General features: G+C 44.3%; 1 protein-coding gene across 1 annotated transcript in view; it reads right to left on the reverse strand.

The window, feature by feature from the left end:
• Positions 1–18,109, reverse strand: part of LOC128712394 (rab3 GTPase-activating protein catalytic subunit-like) — a 98,266-nt gene that overhangs the window by 74,997 nt on the left and 5,160 nt on the right. The gene's annotated exons all lie outside the window — the stretch shown is intronic.

The following is an 18,109-nucleotide window of genomic DNA, read 5'->3' on the forward strand; positions in this document are numbered from 1 at the left end:
AAATTTTCGCGTAACTACGATAAATATGGAATGTCCGTGATTTGATGCTGCTGCATGGTTGGTTTGGGTGTTTTAGTGCAGCACAGTAAAAGGCTATTTTGGCGCATACAGATGTTGCAATCAAAATCACTGCAGTGTATATATTAATGATTTAATATCATTTTTATGCAATACAGCAACAAGAATATTTGGTTTATTCAAATAAAGCGACCCGATGATGGAGACTGAAGTGGCGTCGATCTTCTTGCGATAGAACCAATACTAATCTTATGATGTCAACATTACTTATGTTTCTTACTGTATTTTAAAATATGAAAAAGCTAAATAGGCCTCAGGGAGATGTGGAATATAAATCTGGAAAGTTCAAAGTTCTCGCAACTTACACACTTGTCAAACTTTCCGATATAAAAGATGTCATTTTGGAAAAGAGCAACTGGGAAGAACTCTCCCTCAACAGCTACATATTACACTTCTACTTAAAATAACTACATAAATCGCGGCGTATGACAATGTTAAGATAACGCTCGTTCTAAAGCGGTTTAAATATTTATTCACTGAACAAAACATATGTCACCAGTGCCTGTGTGTCCATTCCCAGAACACACCTTATGTTCTGGGATGTGATCCAAAGCTATTTTAATGATCAGCTCCGTACAGTAAAAGAGCTTGAATGCAGCTTGTGATGATCCACTGTCACGATACTATGACACCTAGTACTGCTCGTACGACAAAAAAACGGCAGACCATTTCTATCGTCATTAAAAATTAGTCCTTAAAACCACTTCCGGTCATAAAAAAAACCCGCATCATCACAACGTCTCCATTTCACGGACGGCTAGGTTAAGGTACCTCTCCCGTGCCTATCGTGTTTTGTTGTCCATTTTATGCGCTTTAACGAAATTAAAACCTATTCATCCGTCAAATGTTGATGCTTTCGCATGGGAGCTTTAGTATCAGCAAACCAGACCAGAGATGGAGCGCAAAAACTTTGAGGTATTATGAGCACGGGGGCAGAAGGCGTTAAAATGCGGCCTAACATGCGGATCAGTGAAGGCTTAATATTTTCCATTCACCGTTCGCCCATTGTTTGTGCAATAAAATGCACCTAGCAGACATGATCCTGATTCATTCGTTCTGTTTTTCGTTCCTGCGCGAACGAATATAAGCGGCACAAAAAAAGCGTCTGCCGGTGTGGAAAAATTATTTACACGTTTTTTTTTTCTTTTTGCCTCAACACAAAATGCCATGAAAGGATTTGCTGTCGCTTGCTACAACATTCTCACCATCATTCATATCTCTCGCGCGCTTCTCGTCTCCACCAGATGCGTTTCGATTCTTGAAATTTTCAACATGATCGATTGCGCATAATGCCCCCAAACAGTAATGTTCCACGTGTGGGATAGGGAACGGAGCTGTTCGGGATTTTTTCGGCGTGTGGTGGAAGAGCTGTGCCACACCCATCGAAAACGAGTATATTTGGCCATTAAATAAATATTTATTTACACGTACTGATGCGCTTCGTCATTGTCCTTTACGGCCGTGAAGAAAAACAGACATCACACAGCGCCCATTACCACCACCCAGCGCCGGTAGCACTTTCCAGCCAGATGCATACACACACACACACCCAAACAGGGAAGCAGCAAGCACAGTGCCAATTGCTTGAGGTATATTTACGTTCGATTTCGATCAAACGCTTCACGCTCGAACGCGAAACGCCCTTGTATCATTCGCGTGTGGTTCGCCTTTTATGTTAGCATCTGACGCCCCACGGGATCAATCGGGACACAATGGACCGTCTTCCGCCGCACCCCACACCTCCTCCCTTTTCGAAACATAATCCCATTATACTGTCCGTAATCGATTACCGCAGACGGTCGTCCAAGCACTTTCCACCCCACTCGGGGGTGGTTACCGATCAGATCGAATATAAATGGCGCCGGAAAGTTGGCAATAATGATGAAGGGAGCTTTTCACAGCTTACCCGAAACGATTTTCTTTTATTTGTTGCTTCCTACTTTGTTTCTTCCTCAACACCCAACAAACACTGCGTACAATGTTTGGGGGAAGGAAATTTTGTGGGGCGTACAATGTTTGGGGAAGACAAATAAAAAAAGGTACACCGAAGCGAGCTGGTCAAAAATATCCTCGGACTCAAGCTTTGAGAACAATTGGAAACTGGGACATATACGCACATTCTGCACACGGCTAGCATTCAGGTGATTTTGGTAGCAAATTTAATTTGTTTTTCTCATCACAACAACGTCCTGGAAGTCCGAGCCCTACCCTACGCACACACGCAGCTTGGTCGATCCTGCAGGAAAACTTCGAACACATCACTTATACGGTGAAATTGCATCCGTTTAACATAAAACTGTCCTTCTTTATCGGATAGTTACGATTCCGGATTAATTTGGGATAAGCAAAAACCCCATTACCCTTTTTTATTAAAACCCATTCAAATTGGCATCGTTTATCCTTTGCTTCTCTTGCGTGGCTCCGCACCGGCATCGCTCACATCGCCGATTCTTTAGTTCTCTTTCATTAAATGAACGTCATCGGACGAGCTCGAGTCCAGAGCAATAACAAACAAAAAAGCTTGCAGGATCACTGAAAAGCCCCATAATATTAACATAATATTCATGCCAGCGACTGGTTGAATTGACGCTTATTGGTTTGTGGTATACCAAAAAACTGTAGTCACAAGAACTATTCATTTTAGTTTTAATTAAACGTCACGATATGTTAAAAAAATGGAACGATGTTAACCGAATGAAATACAAATCTGGGTCACGGATATCGTTCGTTTACACTGTTTGTATTTTAGGATAAGGAATAATGTTCTAAACTAAAGCATTTAAGTACTTCATTGAATAGAAACAGCCTCATGCACTATTCTGCAGACAGTAAAAATAAAACAGCTGATACCTATTCCTTTCTTCTCAAGCACGAGCGTTTCGCATTATTGAACTGGTGCTGCTCAGCAGCTGCGGTGCGTTCTGATGTTTCATTAATATTTACGGCTGTTTAAACGGTTTTATCATGAACTAATTTCCCGACACGGTGCACAACACTACACGATTATCGTAAACGACACATGACACCCCGATGCTGTGGCTCCCGACTCACGCATAACAATCGTGCACCAGTGAAGGAATATCAGGGGTCGAAGTGAAAAATTGGGAACCCCCGGCCCCATTTTTGACAATCACAAATTAAACAACCGCAGCGCCAACACTAATGGTAATAGGTTTCGGAACGCACCACCCGATGCGGAAACGCATAATCACGCATAATGACCGGGTGACCGCAGAACCGACCATATTTCAATAAAATACTTCCTTCCCTGTGCCGTACAACTCGGCTCGCACAGCCAGCGTACCAGCGCAGTTGAAATTTGCCAATTCGGTAACATAGCGCGGCCCAGCGTACATGTTGGTGAAAAATCAAAACCAGAGACCGGTTTCAAAGCTATCTGCAACTGAAATTATTCAATTTAATGCATAATAGCGAAGTTCTCTCGGAAAAGGGTTTGCTAATCTCGGCGTTAGCTGACAGCTGGTTTTTGGGGTGGATTGTTGTGATTTACAAATCTCTTACAAATTCTAACAAATTGCTAACATAAATTCAAACTTATGTTCCTTATCTTTATTGGGAAATTATAAAATAATACTTTTAGAGACATAATTTCCTTTGTCTGAAACTGTAAAGTCCTGTACATTGGCGAAATGGCCAAAACAGAACGAAGAATAATGATAGAACTGGAAAAGCTTTCGGGACATCTTAAAAGCATCATTATTAAATTATTCCAATCTATAAACCTCGATCACTTACACAGAAAACGTGTCTAATTTTCCTCACCATTAAGAAATCTGTGACGCATCTAGCACGAAATTGAAATCAAATCAAACAGTCAATTCAATTGCCTCCAATCTACAACGCATCCGTAGTATCCCCTTTACTGTTCCCAACTTCTGTGTCATAATATCGTGTCTGTATCATCTTTTATCGTTATTATTATCTTTGCAGCAAGTGACCCGGAACGATCAGCCGAGATTGTCGAACGGGACGGGCGCACAGCACCGTAAGTATAGGAAAATCATATTTCGCCAAGCGATTTACACTCTGCTAAGTGGTTACCACTTAAAGCTTTCCGAGCAAATCTTAATATAATCCGCGCTGAGGTGCTGAGCTACGAAAGGAAAGAACCGAAAACCCATAAACGAAAAGCAGTGGCTCGTAGCGCCATAAGGATGTGTGTGGTTCCAAGAAATGGGTCCTGACGTCCTTGTCCAAACCGCTCGTATGTGTGAACTCGTATGCTGCACTCATAACATGCACCGGGTAACGGTTGTCATAAAGTTTCTAAATATCCGATCACAAGCATAAATCAAATGCGGTTAATAAAATCCCCTTGTTACGAACGTTATCGTAATAGAACGGCTCATAAAACGCGGTGTAGTTTTTAATAGCTTTATTTGCCTCAAGAGAGGGCTAAAAAATTCACTATCGTTTCGCAATTAACAAATGAGCGCTTTTTTCCCTTCGTCGGTCCCCTTTATGCCTTTTTCTCGTCCTGGCCAGCCAATGACCCCTAATCGAAACGTCATTTCGGCCCGATCGACTCCACTTCGTACTGGGCGACGACGCCAACGCCATCTACATGTCGTTTATCTATGACGCTGGTTCCTAGCTTTCCTATTTTTAATCGGACCGTTGATTTGTATCAACACCCCTATCGTAAAGTTTGCTTCTCCCCGAATCGGATCAGTCGGTAATAGGGTAAGGCGCGATTATTGAGCCATATCCTTGGAGCACACCCCGCTTTACCGATCTCATGTCGAGTCAAATTATTTACCGTTTTCTTCCTCGAAAAAAAAAGGAGGATCACAAAAAAGCAACAACACACATCCTTTGCGCAATGGCGCAAAACCCGTTGACATTAAGCCAAACAAACCGGCATGCTCTGATAGGATGCAAAGAGCAACAGTACGGTGGAAAAATAAAAGACTTGTGCGATACAGTGCACACTGCACAGTAATAAATAAAGCGAAAATGCTTCATTTCGACCTCGAAACGGAACGATTGCTCCCGAGAGGTTACTGCAGGAACGATTTTAAGGCTCCTTCTTCAAGCTTTCCTTCCTCGAGCGATGCCGTGCTCTTCAACAGCCAAACGAGTAAGCGAACCTCACACTATGTGCAACGGACGATTAAGACCTGCCCCGGTGGAACTCGACTGCTTCTATCTTTTTCCTTCACTTTTGCTCCCGGTTTGGGCTTCGGTTCACTAGCATCCACTAAAGAATTGTAGCGTATAGTGAGTGTTTCTGTTTAAAAAATATGCAGCAACGAAAAAGTATACAATAACAACTGAAACTTCCAAAGCACTCCGCAAGGAAGCGGTGCTTACTTTGAGCGGACCCTGCTGTTTTAAAATGGCTGGCAAGTGTTCGATGTTTATTGCTGTGTTGCTTCCCCGGCCTTCCTGTGCCATTTTGTTCGGGTTCGAAACAAGTGTAAAAACGTACATTCAACCGTACAGACACGTGAGTGCATAAAACAGGACCACACAGCTTCATGTGCTCGAACGAGCTTATGGAATGTGACCACAGTATTTATGAACGTGCTGCGCTCTTTGCCAGTGCTTCAGCTCAAGCGCCGGAAGAAGAGACCTCCTACAGCTGTGACCGTATGTAGGTGCTGCGCTTTAAGTTAGATTCTATAATGAACCAAACGTGCCAACGGAACTGCAACTGCTACGGGTAATATCTTTAACTACTCATTAATTATCCACTTTCTGTCCGGGTGTGTTTGTGTGTGTGTACGTCTATGCTAAATACCCATGCTACGAACGCAAATGTTCACAAATCTGCCAAAGACATCGATACGACCATGCGCCAAATAGAGGGCTCTACTGTGATGAGGTAAATCCTCCCGATTTGCATAATTTGCCACTGCTTTCCAGTAGTTTTAGTAGCTAGTAGGTTAATGGAGTGGTTGTCATCTACATAAAAGCATGCACAATGTGGATGTGCTCTCGCGCAATCGATCGATGACAAAACCGCTCACTAATGACAAACCTCACCTTTATCGTGTGGGATTTTGGAGGTGTTTGATTTGGTGAGACGATGGAGGGAAGCTACTCTAGCCCTGATTTACATCCAACCCTGGCCCTTTATTTTGAAGAATGGCGTTCCGGAGGTCATTACCTTGCAATTACCAATCCCGTGGGAGACGCTCTTTTAGGTGAGAAAAATCGCATCCGATGCACATCACCATCAGCATCCATCAGCGACCAGACGCGCTTGATGACAACATCATCACTTTGTTACATAGCGCACACAGCACTGAAACGCACCCAACATTACACCCAAGTTACGCTACACTATTCATCACTATCGAAATTGTATTCCAACGGGCGACGGGATGGCCGGAAATGAGACTCGAGGAACGTGTGACAACAACAGCATGGTGGTGGATTGGGTCATAAATTAACATTTCCACATCATCGGGACACACCGGGCAAAAAAGGATGGCGGAGATTGGTCCATAACCACATCAACGACAAGATCACCCATCATGATATGGCGGGTTGATTTTGGGGGCCACACCGTACTACACCTACATTTTCGCATTTTCCACTGGCAAACTTGGGTTTGCGCGTAGTAGGCGCACGCAAGGAAACGCTGCCGCGAACCAACGATGATGGATTAATGCTTGTCCCGTATTTGGTGTGGATGTTTCGTATATGTTATGCAAATCATGTAGCAGCGATGAAGATGAATTAACCAACTTCGTTGGCACGCGTGCCACGCGTGGTGTCTGTGTGTGGGTGGATGGTCGGAATAGTTCAAAGCAAAAAAAAACCTCCTGCGAGCCTCAGAACATATGCTCTAGTATAGAAACTTGATTGCTTCATGTTAAGAAACCTGATTCTGATTGTGGGCTGTCTGTACCGCCAATTGAAGGGCACGCGTTCTTGCGATATTCAGTAGGAATCATCTGGGACATTTGTAACTTTTTGTCGGGGACTTAAAGCTGAGCTTAAAGTGTGATGTAGCTTCATATTTTTGAGGAGATACTTAAGTCCACACAAAGCACAATGTTTAGTAAAAGTTGCGGCTGTGTCACTATCAATATTGCAATAATTTCAACGTGTCCAGAAGAAGTTCTTTTGGAACAGCGAACTCTTTTGCACATAAATCAAATTGGGCCAATACTTCACTGTTTGCATAACCCAAAAAAAACCCTTGACAAACAGGTCCATAAAAAAATTACGATGTACTATAAAACTTGTTTATTTCAGTCAGGGTCACACCTAAAGAACGCAAACAGTACAATGAAAACGAGTGCCTTTCTACTGATCGATCTAGATTTGCATGGGTCACTACGTAACATTCTCTTCGTATACTTCTACCGCCATGAACGTCAATGTTTCACGCCAGCAGGGCTAGTGTGTGACGTTTTTTCCCCCCACATTCTAGCGCATATTCTCATTCCATACTGATATATTTTTTTTTACTGTTCCCGGTACCCTTCATTTCCAGTATGTGTTAGTTTATTCTTATGCTTCATAAAAACGACAACCGAACGGCGCACATACAGAGCCGGAAGTGCAGCCAGGTGTATGCGGAATCTCCACCTCCAACGGTAATGCAGTCCGATGACAAATAGTAACGACAGTTCATAAACGACGCTACGATGCTGCCTTTGGCTGCTCGCAAACGTTTAGGAAAATTCATTTCCGCCCGGTACTAACAAAGTCATGTCCTGTCGTTAGAACGACGTGCAATGGTGTGTGCCGGCGATGTGGCTAACGAAACGCTGCTGGACCATTTGCAGGAACGCTGCATAGTGGACAAAATTTAATTATGGCTCGGAACATATTTTACACATCAGACGAGGCTATTTAACAAAAGAATAGCGTGTGGAAAACTGGTCGATGTGCTAGCAGAATAAACAAGTATGAACCTGGCGCGAGTTCTCGTGTTTTGCATTTGCAGACCTATGTTTTTTTTTTATTATGACTTTGCGCATCAGTAAGTTATCTCTGTACAGTCACCTTATAGCAAGGTATCCAAGCATTTCCATCCAAAAGATACAATACTAATCCTCCGCGGTTTCCTTCACCTGGTGAGCCACTTTTCGTGATGCGTTTTTTAGTAAAGCAGCATTTTGATGGCCGATCGCCAACTGCATGACAAACGATATGTTTGGGAACTCCGTAGTAAACACATTGCTGTTGCTTCAAATCGCTAACCCCCAACGACCGGCACCGGCAGAGAAGCGTATGGGAAGCGAATGTTAAATTATGTTTCATTCCTTTTATTACGTCTTTCGGTTTCGGATCACTCGCCAAGATGAACTCCCAAACGGTACAACACAGTGGTTCGCAGTGGGCAAACAGATAAAACACTGTCACCCATATTTCATGGTCCACTTTCCGGTGCTATTCCCGTAATGCGAGAATGAAAAACATGTTTTTACATCGACAAAACAACCAAAAAACATCCACAATGAAGTAAACGAAACGATAGATTGCCACGTTCGGCTGTGAAGAAAACTCACCAAACAAAATGACCAAAACAATGTCAAAATTGCTTCACGTTATCCCGATTATTAATGACATGGCGTAATAAATCCCGCACACCCAGGATCCTCGGCTAGAAGCCTGTGCCATTACAGCGTAATGCCGGGTTCGTTCGTCCAAATTAAAAACCAAAATCGACAGTAACGACGCCGCTTTCAAGCGCATGCACATCGGTACGAACACTCGAGTATGCTCTCGTCGTTCGGTGTAATAAAAATCATATTATCGCCTCATTTGGTTGTACTAACAGCCGCGGCAATTGCTACAGGAACCGCCACGTTCGTACGACATAATAATAATGAACCATCCCGGCTCATTCCACCTGATGAAGCGTTTAACCGCCCGGGGTACGATAAATTGTGCCTTGCGTCTCGAATCGGGAACAACTGGGGTTCCGTACCTTTAGCACCTAGGCTTCTTAATTGATTGCGCTACCCACAACGTTATCCACCCCGAAACGGGACTATGGGCTTTGCGTGTTGCAGAGTGAAAAGGAGAAAAAGAAAACGCCAATGGTCGTGTGCCAGATAACGCAAGACTTCTATTGTGCTGCTTCCGTATCTGCACGCCCGCCATCAAGCGTGAGGCAAGTAGCGCCGGTGGAATTTCGCATTTCCCGGCGCACACTAGCTTCGAGAACTTGGCGCCTTATAGATCCGGGAGTTCAATCTAATTACCACGCGAACGGTACGGTGATCCACGGCCCGGCACGCGCTCTGCCACGCGAAAACTATTTTTGAAGCTTAATTTATGTCTATGACTTGATGTCCCGGGTCGGCCCAGATGTTACCCCCACACCCCGTAATGACTTCCGAGGAAGTGAGCTCTAATTAAGAGCTAACGTTCACGAACGCGTCGATTTCTGGATGGGTTTGCTGATGAATGGGAAGGTGGGAATTTATAATACCAAACAATACCCACACATACACACACGGGGAGCTCCTGGAGCTATTTTTCTTCTCCGGAGCTATCTTCCGAGGGGATGTACCACCGGGCACGGGAACTACGGGTACGCTGGTAGACGCTGGGAAACCATGATAGACTTGACCTATAAATTAACGAAACGGTCCGTTCTTCGCGTGCACCATCCCACACACATTTTGATGTGTGTACTATTTTCCATTTAAGCTCCTCCTCACACGCTCGTGCAGCATTTTCATCAACCGTTTTCCACATTACACCCCAAGGTTTGCGTCGTTCCGCTTTCACCGACGTCAATTCGTGGATGAAGAGAAGACCCATTTGACTTGTTGCTGAGTACGGGTCTAACCACCGTACGAAACGGAAAGCATGTAACGCAAAACCATTGCGAGTATTCGAAGTTCCTCCCATGCTTTGCTTTATTTATTCCAAATCAACGCTACCATAGCCTCATACCCACAAGTGACCCTTGCGGTTTGAGTGAAAAGTTTACCACAAACAACCCAACTCTATGCAAAGGAGCAACAATCGTGCAAAATTGTCGCTGTCGAGGAGCGCGCAATTTATGGGAGCCGCAGTTTTTCAATTGTACTCCTAGTGTCGTCTTGGAAAGTGTATCGCTGACATACTAAAGCAACGTTTGTGGTTTCTATCGGGCAAATAGAGAATATTTGCATAGTTTTACAGTTGATGCGATATTTTAAGCCTCTTTTTCCGAGTGCACTCCTTTATACGCATCCTTCATTAAATAATCATCAAATAATTCATCAAATTTCTCACTATTTAAGCGTCATCTCGACTAAAACAAGCGAGAATAAATGAAGAAAAACTCTAAAATTCAACTTGAATTCCGAAATACAACTTAGATCAGCATCGGATCAGAAGATTAATCATTTCGAACAATGCGAAAAGAAACCACTCAGACCCCGAAAGGCCAAAAGAAGAGCACTAATGCACCATTTCTCTTAACAGTAATATAACAGGAAAGTTACTCTTCTCTTTGCTGCACTTTCTGCATCATTCTTCTGCGTTGTTCTTCAAAAAAGTAGGAACTTCAACTTATAACGTGCTCAAACGCGCAGCGTAAAGCTACGGGAAACACTCCTCGGTGTTTCGTTTTCATATGGCGACAGAGAACCTTCGTCCATGGTATTCTGCAGACACGGGGCACAAAAACAAAGTGCCAGGAAATATGAACTGACAGCGAATTAAGAACCGTACCGATTACGGCACGATCGCGCCCAAGATAATAACCGTAATGATAATGTCGTAAATAATAACTAACTCGCAATAACCTGTCCGCCACGCGATTGAGCAGTGGGAGTGGTAGTGGTGGCCGCCATTTATGCCATTCTTTCGTGATTGCATGACCTGCTCCGTTGGTCTAATTAAAAGAGCGCGCCGTTCGAAAACAGCTGGAGGAAGTGTTCTTCAATTTCAATTCTGTCGCGATGTCTTTTTCTGCTACACCCACCACACACACCAAACGATGCGCTGTCCATCGCTGCTGTGCGGTGGATGTTGAAGCTCCGTGGGGCAATTTCTTCCCATTTACCACTAACGGCGACCGGTACGATGGAAGGACTCGGGCAAGACTTATTTTGTATTGTGTCACCATTCTATCTATTCCACTAGCCTCTCAGAACACCCACCGGGTCGAATGGTTAGTGATTCTGCTTCAAGCGAAACGAAACGAATACCCTAAGCAAGCAGTTCTCGTCGGACGCGATGGTACTGAAACCAAGAGGATGACAATGGGCGAACGACACAAAAAAAACATACGCTAATAGCGGTCCATAACGATAAACATATTTTCCGATTTAGATAGCTTTTCCTCCCGTCCGCAAACACCGATATCATCCGTACCGTTCCACCATCCACCGTTTCGTAGTGGATTTTCATGCATTTGTCCACGTATTCAGCAAGACCGGTGAATAAGACAGGGCCACTCAGTCTTGGTGGTTTTGCATCGCTGAAAGCATGAGGGCTGCAGTTTTCAAGTGCATACCACCGGGCTGAGAGAGGCAAACATCCCACCATCTTAATGCTTACGACGAAAGCACACCGTACGATTGTCCCGAAGGAAAGGCAAGAAAAATGGGCAACCCGGTGCAGCACTCGTAAACCGCACGAACCGTTGCAGAAAGCACTGGCACAACCATATGTCCACCCGGACCGTGATGACCATCATGAAATTCATGAATCTCGTGTCTGAGCGCGGACGCAAGCATCTAATCAGTGTCTCCGTGTATGAATGGTACGGTATGTAAAAGTGGCACTGGGTATAAAAAGGAATAATGCAAGCACATTCCATTCCAGCGTGTGCTCACATTCGGTTCGGAAAAATGAGCATATGTAGGGAAAATAATCTTATTTTGTTGCACCGTTTTCTAATGCGCCGCTGACTGTGCCGCTGCCTGCTGCTTTCATATATAACTCAATTGATGTGCTCAATTACGTTATACTGTGCGATGGTCGTTATATGCAAGATGAAAAATGTCCTGTCGTAGCACGTCCATGGTCAGTATGCCCATGCTTCCTATCGAACGAGGTCGAATAAATTCAAAACTCTTTTCATCCGCATCCGTAGAAGCATCCAGTGGGAAGGTTTGCGAGCACTTCACGACACACGGAACACAAACCGTCAATCAACGTTCCTTTCCTTACACGTCACACTCCTTACATCTTTAAGTAGACGGGGTCATTTTTTGTCAAAGTGGATCTCTAAACACGGGATCACTTCCAGAACATCCGCATTCCGAGTGTATTAGACGACACGACATTTCATCTCCAATTCTCACTGGAAGTGATGAGTTTTGAGGGAGGCGCAGCAGGATCAGCGTGTGATAAATGACTTCCTTCTGCAATCATTTGCAACCACACAAAAAGGTCAATGATAGCGGGAACAGTTGCCTGACGGAGCTCATCATCAGCTTTAACGTCATAACGGTTTGTCCTCCCATGTGGGATTGCCATAAAACTATGACGCCGTGTGGAGACATGGAGAAGCATTTTAAAGTTTTTTCGATCACTTTTTTTTCCTCTTTTGTATCGCTTCTCTGACGAAAAGCCATCGAACTCATGATGATGGTGTTGCACCGTGCAAATGCTAGAATCATGCTCCGGTATTGCTGGAAGCAATTTCCTGATCCGGAATAGCGAATGCCGCTACTTCCGCATTTTCGCCGTTTTTGCCATTCTTCCACACTACTGGGGATACTGGTGTGCTCCTTGGGGACAACATGCTGTCTTTCCGAATCAAATACAACCACTATTGAGGTTTGGTTCTTTACGAGCAACAAGACCCAATTCGCTGAGCCTGAATCATTCTTATCGTGTTGCGTAACGTGCCTGGAGTGGCATATCGATGTCGAAACCGTCACCATTACGCGAAGTTACGCTTGCTTTACACGAGCAAAATATTAATGGCAGAATGCGAGACCGCACTGAACGTTAAACAACAGCATCCTCCTTTTATGCACCGTTCATGCATTTCCGATACGCCTGTGATGATGTGTTGCAAGTGAAGCGTAAAGGACTAATCGTGCCATGTACCATTACATTATTCCAGTCGCATCCTTCGACGCGTCGGTTTGATATGCCAGAACTATATTGATTGGAACAGTTAGCTAAAAGCACAACCAAAGCTATTAGGGTGCAGTTCGACATACGAAATGTCCTAAATGCAATCCTAGACTCTAGCAAACCATTGTTCGCCTTTAACAGCGCGATCAGCATTTCGATTCGTGTGCAGTTTTGAATATGAAACAGGTTGCACATATTTTCCCTGCATGAACATCCACCACCAAATGCATATCCTTTGTGAGGGGTTACCATCGGAAGGGCATCATCTGGGACCGACAGTTTTATTCACTTTCTTCATTTCACCTTCGCCACCAGATGTCATCACCTTCATCATAATGGAGGGAAAGTTTTGCCGAGCTACTTGTTCCGCAATACGTGGCTCCCTTTCTAAAGCACGTCTAGTACGCAGAACAACAACAAAAATGCTCAGCTTCAAATAAGTCTCCAACATCCCTTACTTGCACCGTCGTTCACCTTGACAAGGACATGCTGGCAGTAGCAAGAATACAACAGATGACAAGCCACGTAACAAACGCAACAAAAAAATACACCATGCAGTCGGCCAACGTGACGGCCTGAAAACACACGAACGAGATCAAAAACCTCAACGCCATAAGCCTCTCGAGGCTGGGCATCAAACGGCACATCTCAGTGACAGCCGGTGTGCACCCTGCACCCGGTACGTGTCGCCATGCAGCGGTTTTCAGTCGATGCACACACACACACACACTCCCGTTGGTGCAGGTGCACCGGCCTTGCCATCAATCCATCCAGGCACACCGTTGATTAACATCCTCCGACAAAGGTTGACATTGCAATGCACACTTGTCAACCGATTGTTGGCGAAGGTGATTAATAATTGGTTTTCGGGTATCTGTGATTGAGGTGCTGTGGTCATGATTGATGGATCGTGCCCGGACGGAACAAATCATCCATTGGCGGTACACGTCAAACGGGTATTTTCGGTCTTAACATCTTAATGCACATTTAAGGTGACCGTACTTTAAGCTTGCTGCCACCGAACCGATCCAATGATTTTATCCGTGGCTTTTGTTTTGTTCTAGCATTGTTTCGATCCTTATTCTTTTTTGACAACCCTACGGGCAATCCCTTTTGCACGGTTTCAACTTGCCCGTACTTCCATCGTTTGTGCAATGAATAAATAATGCAACTAAGTTTCCAGTCGTTTGGGACAGGCAGCCTACTTGACGACACCCTGGGTTAGGCACGGTGAACCCGGTGCCGAAATATCATCCACCGGTGCGGTGTATTCATTCTTTCCGTTTTCAACGTGACGACTGCTTCCGCAAGGGAAAAGTGGAACCTCATAAGCAATGCATCGAAAAATGGAACCCCAACCCGCCTGTCTGCCGTTTCGAGCAGCTTCAGGTACGGAAAAACTGCACTTACCTCAAGATATGGCGGCGAGGGGGAAAAAAAAGAATACCAAATTTAGTCACTTGTTGTACGAAGTGCTCTACCAGCAGTAGGGTGGGAAAATAAAAATTCAGCTAGCTTCCGGGTGGTGCCTTTTGTGCCCAACCGTCGAGAATGGAGTTTGTGGCTAGAATTTCAATACATTGCTGAGCATTATGCTAAACGGGATATTAATTCTGCATCGATGTAGCTGCACCGCCACGGCTCTATTCTGTATGCTGCTAACCTGCAGCTTTTCGGTGAAACAATAGTGTGTCACGAGCGCCGGGGCCAGATAGTTCGCTTTTGGGCGAAGTAATTGCGCATTCGAGAGTCATAAAACATCCGAACCTGTACCCATAGGAACTTCCGCTTATATTATACCGAGCCGAATCGGGCGAGCTTTATCATAATTTGATGGAAGATTTTTTTTTGGGTGTTTGTAAAACGCATTCTATTCTAGTGTTTTTAGTCTCTTTGGGGCATTGACAAACACTGGAACCGTAAAGGAGTTTAATGGAAACTGAGGGACTCTGAGGGGTGGTTATGATTAATTATTAAATGTAGCCAGCTTTTTCAGACGTTCGTGCTCTCCGGGCTACTCATACACGGTCATAAATGCCTGGCAATATAAGATATATGATCACCATTGAACTAATGTTTTAAACAAAGGATGGGAATTTCACTGCAAAAATTCACTTTAAAGGCTACAAATGAGAAGACAGAGGAAAGCGGTACCTCGTCCTTTAGCATAGCAGTTACATCACCAAACGATACAGTAACATACCATTATGAGCTTGTTGCACATGAATGGACGAGCAATAGAGCTCATCATTACGTCCCATTTCATGTCACACTTACAACGCGAACAAATTGCACCCTTCGATCGGAACGACACTTCGCACTGATCCGACTTTTGCAATTATAAAGCTTACAATAATTTACATCCACTTTGGACAAACTTCGCTAGCAACTTTCTTTCGCAATGGGTTTGAATAACCTTCCACTTCGGGAAAGAAGGTGTCCGGGTCTGATCAATCGTATAACCGGACGCAAAACGAAATGGCCACCTTTGGCCCACCGGTCCCCGCATGGGAATCAACGGCAGGGTCGACGCTTTATGGTCTGTATCTCACCTAGGACGCATAACCTTACTCCCGAGCTACTTGCAATAGAAAAAAAAACTGGGAGAGGAAGACTGTACAACCTAAACGAAGTAAAAGTAAACTGGATGGGAAGAAACTTTTGCCAATCCTATATCGACCGTAACGCCCGTGGAACACCAATTCGTTTGCCATCGGGAACCGATATATTTATGGCTATTACGAAATAACGACATTCGAGAATTATATTTGTTCTTGGTTGTTGCTGTTGTTGTTTTATTTTTTTGCTGAAAGTGATGGAAAAAGATGCTTTGCCGTACCGACACGGCATTTAATAAACTACTTTATACCGACTCCCGGTCGTGGCACACAATTTCCACAAATCTCCCACCAAATGGACAGTAATAAATGTGGTGTAGCGATACTACTACTGTTGCTACTAAAAGTTCTCCCAAAGGCGCTACCCAGAGTGGAGCGTGGACCTATGCAAGAAATATAGCACCAGAACAGCTAAACTTTTGACCAGTTGGTAATGGTACTAGCAAAGTACATCAGCAGCAAAAGGATATACTGAGCTGGAATGTAGACAACTACCTGGAGTGGCGAGATATTTAACAGAAGCGGCCTGAAAGCTTTTGGTCAATGCCACAAATTTTCCACGGGAAAGGAAGTACCCTTTTCCAATGGCTCTTCGTTAAGCCACGTTTCCACACGTTATCGTCGTCTTCATCACCTGTGTGAGCTGGTCCCCGGCGGTGCAATTCGGTAGCGCTTTGGTTTTTCTTTATTGCTCCGTGTGCAGTAGACACACACCCAAGACCAGAATGATCGCGCGATTCTGTATAGCGCTTTGAACTTTCTGGCCGAGAGCAAGAAGAAAAAAAAAGCACATCGTTCTGAATTGCTCGGCCATATGCAGGCGGAAATCTAATCACCCACATTATTGGAACCACCATACCATTCCTGGTTGCCTTGTAGGGAATTTTTGTTTTACTTTCTATGTCTCTATTTCGGTTTTCGAGTCTTGTGTATACCATCGAGCGAGGCAAATGGACTGCTAGCGATGGTAACTCTGGTGGAAGAAAATTGCAATCAAAAGCCTTGGTTTGGGCACCAAATTTTGTGCTCTCCAAAAAGGCATGTGTAGCCAACCAACATCAAACGGAATGTGCATATCGTATTGAGGTTTTTTTGCAAGCTGAATCGGACCACCCAGCAAGTGCTTCATAATCCCTATCATACGAGAGAACTAATGCTTGCCGTTACAACAAGACCTTTGGAGACCTATTGATAGTGTTCGTTGCACAGCATTATGGACCCTAAAGAAGGCAAAACTAAAGTTCAATGAAGTCCAATAATCACATCCAGTGTAGTCTCCCGCTGAAATCACAAAAAGTCCCAAGCACCAAAACCAACGACATCGGCCAAACAGGCAAACAAACAGAAAAACAACCAACAACCACCTTCCTCATGCCCGGAAACTCGATGGTTAATAGCCCTAGCAGCATATAAAAATAAGTCATCTCGCGCGGCCCAAGATACGGGTACGAATACACTCCCCTTCGAACAACGCTAAAACACGAGCGCCACAAACAGACAATGGAAGTGTGCGCACACGATGCAACGGAATGCAACCCACCAGTATTGGTTCCACCGGTGCCGGGACGGTGCATAAAGCATGAAACATTAACCCGGGTCAGGGTTCTTCGATGCATCGTTCTTCTCTTAACAGCCACGGAATCGCTTTTCTTCCCACCCATAGAAAGATGGGCGCTGCAAAGCATGAACACCTTCCATTTCGTTCCGGTGGAAGTTTGGGTAGAACTTTCGGGTCGGACACTGTTCCTAAATCTTTCCACCTGCAGACATTCAGGACTACTCAGGTGGAAAATTGCTAACCGTTCGGGGAGTAACGTGTCTTTCATTCTTTTATCCCACTCCGAATGCCACCAAGTGCTTACGGAAGGGGTAGTTTATGATACCGCCGAGTGTAAAGTACCGAGTCCGAGTCCGTTAGGTGGGCTTTTGTTTTGCTTTGGCCGGCTGCAGGTCGCAAATGCACATTGCCGTTGCATAATCAGTATCGAGGGAGTAGTATGGTAATTGTAAATACTTAAGGGGCTTTATGTTTTCGGAAGCTCAGACAAGCGGAATAATGCTGCTGCAGTCTTCGAAAAGAATTATCTCCATCATTTAAAATACACCAAATAATTTAAAGTCCCTTTACTAATGCATCGCTGACTTTTATCAATCACTCGACAATCTTGCAAAGTCCTTATTTTCTTGTCTATTATCGACTGGTTTTCCAAATTACGAAATAAAACTACAATTCTTAAGCAACCTGAGCGTGGTGAGGCTTTTTTTTTTGCTGATATACCACATCGCTTCACAGCAATTATGCGGCTGTTGCCAACAATTCCAAGATAAGTAATTCACTATTGCTCGCTGCCAATCCGATAAAGGACTTGTTTACAATCAGCGGTGCATTTACG

Source organism: Anopheles marshallii, chromosome 3 (assembly GCF_943734725.1).
Source record: "Anopheles marshallii chromosome 3, idAnoMarsDA_429_01, whole genome shotgun sequence".
Classification (NCBI taxonomy): Eukaryota; Metazoa; Arthropoda; class Insecta; order Diptera; family Culicidae; genus Anopheles; species Anopheles marshallii.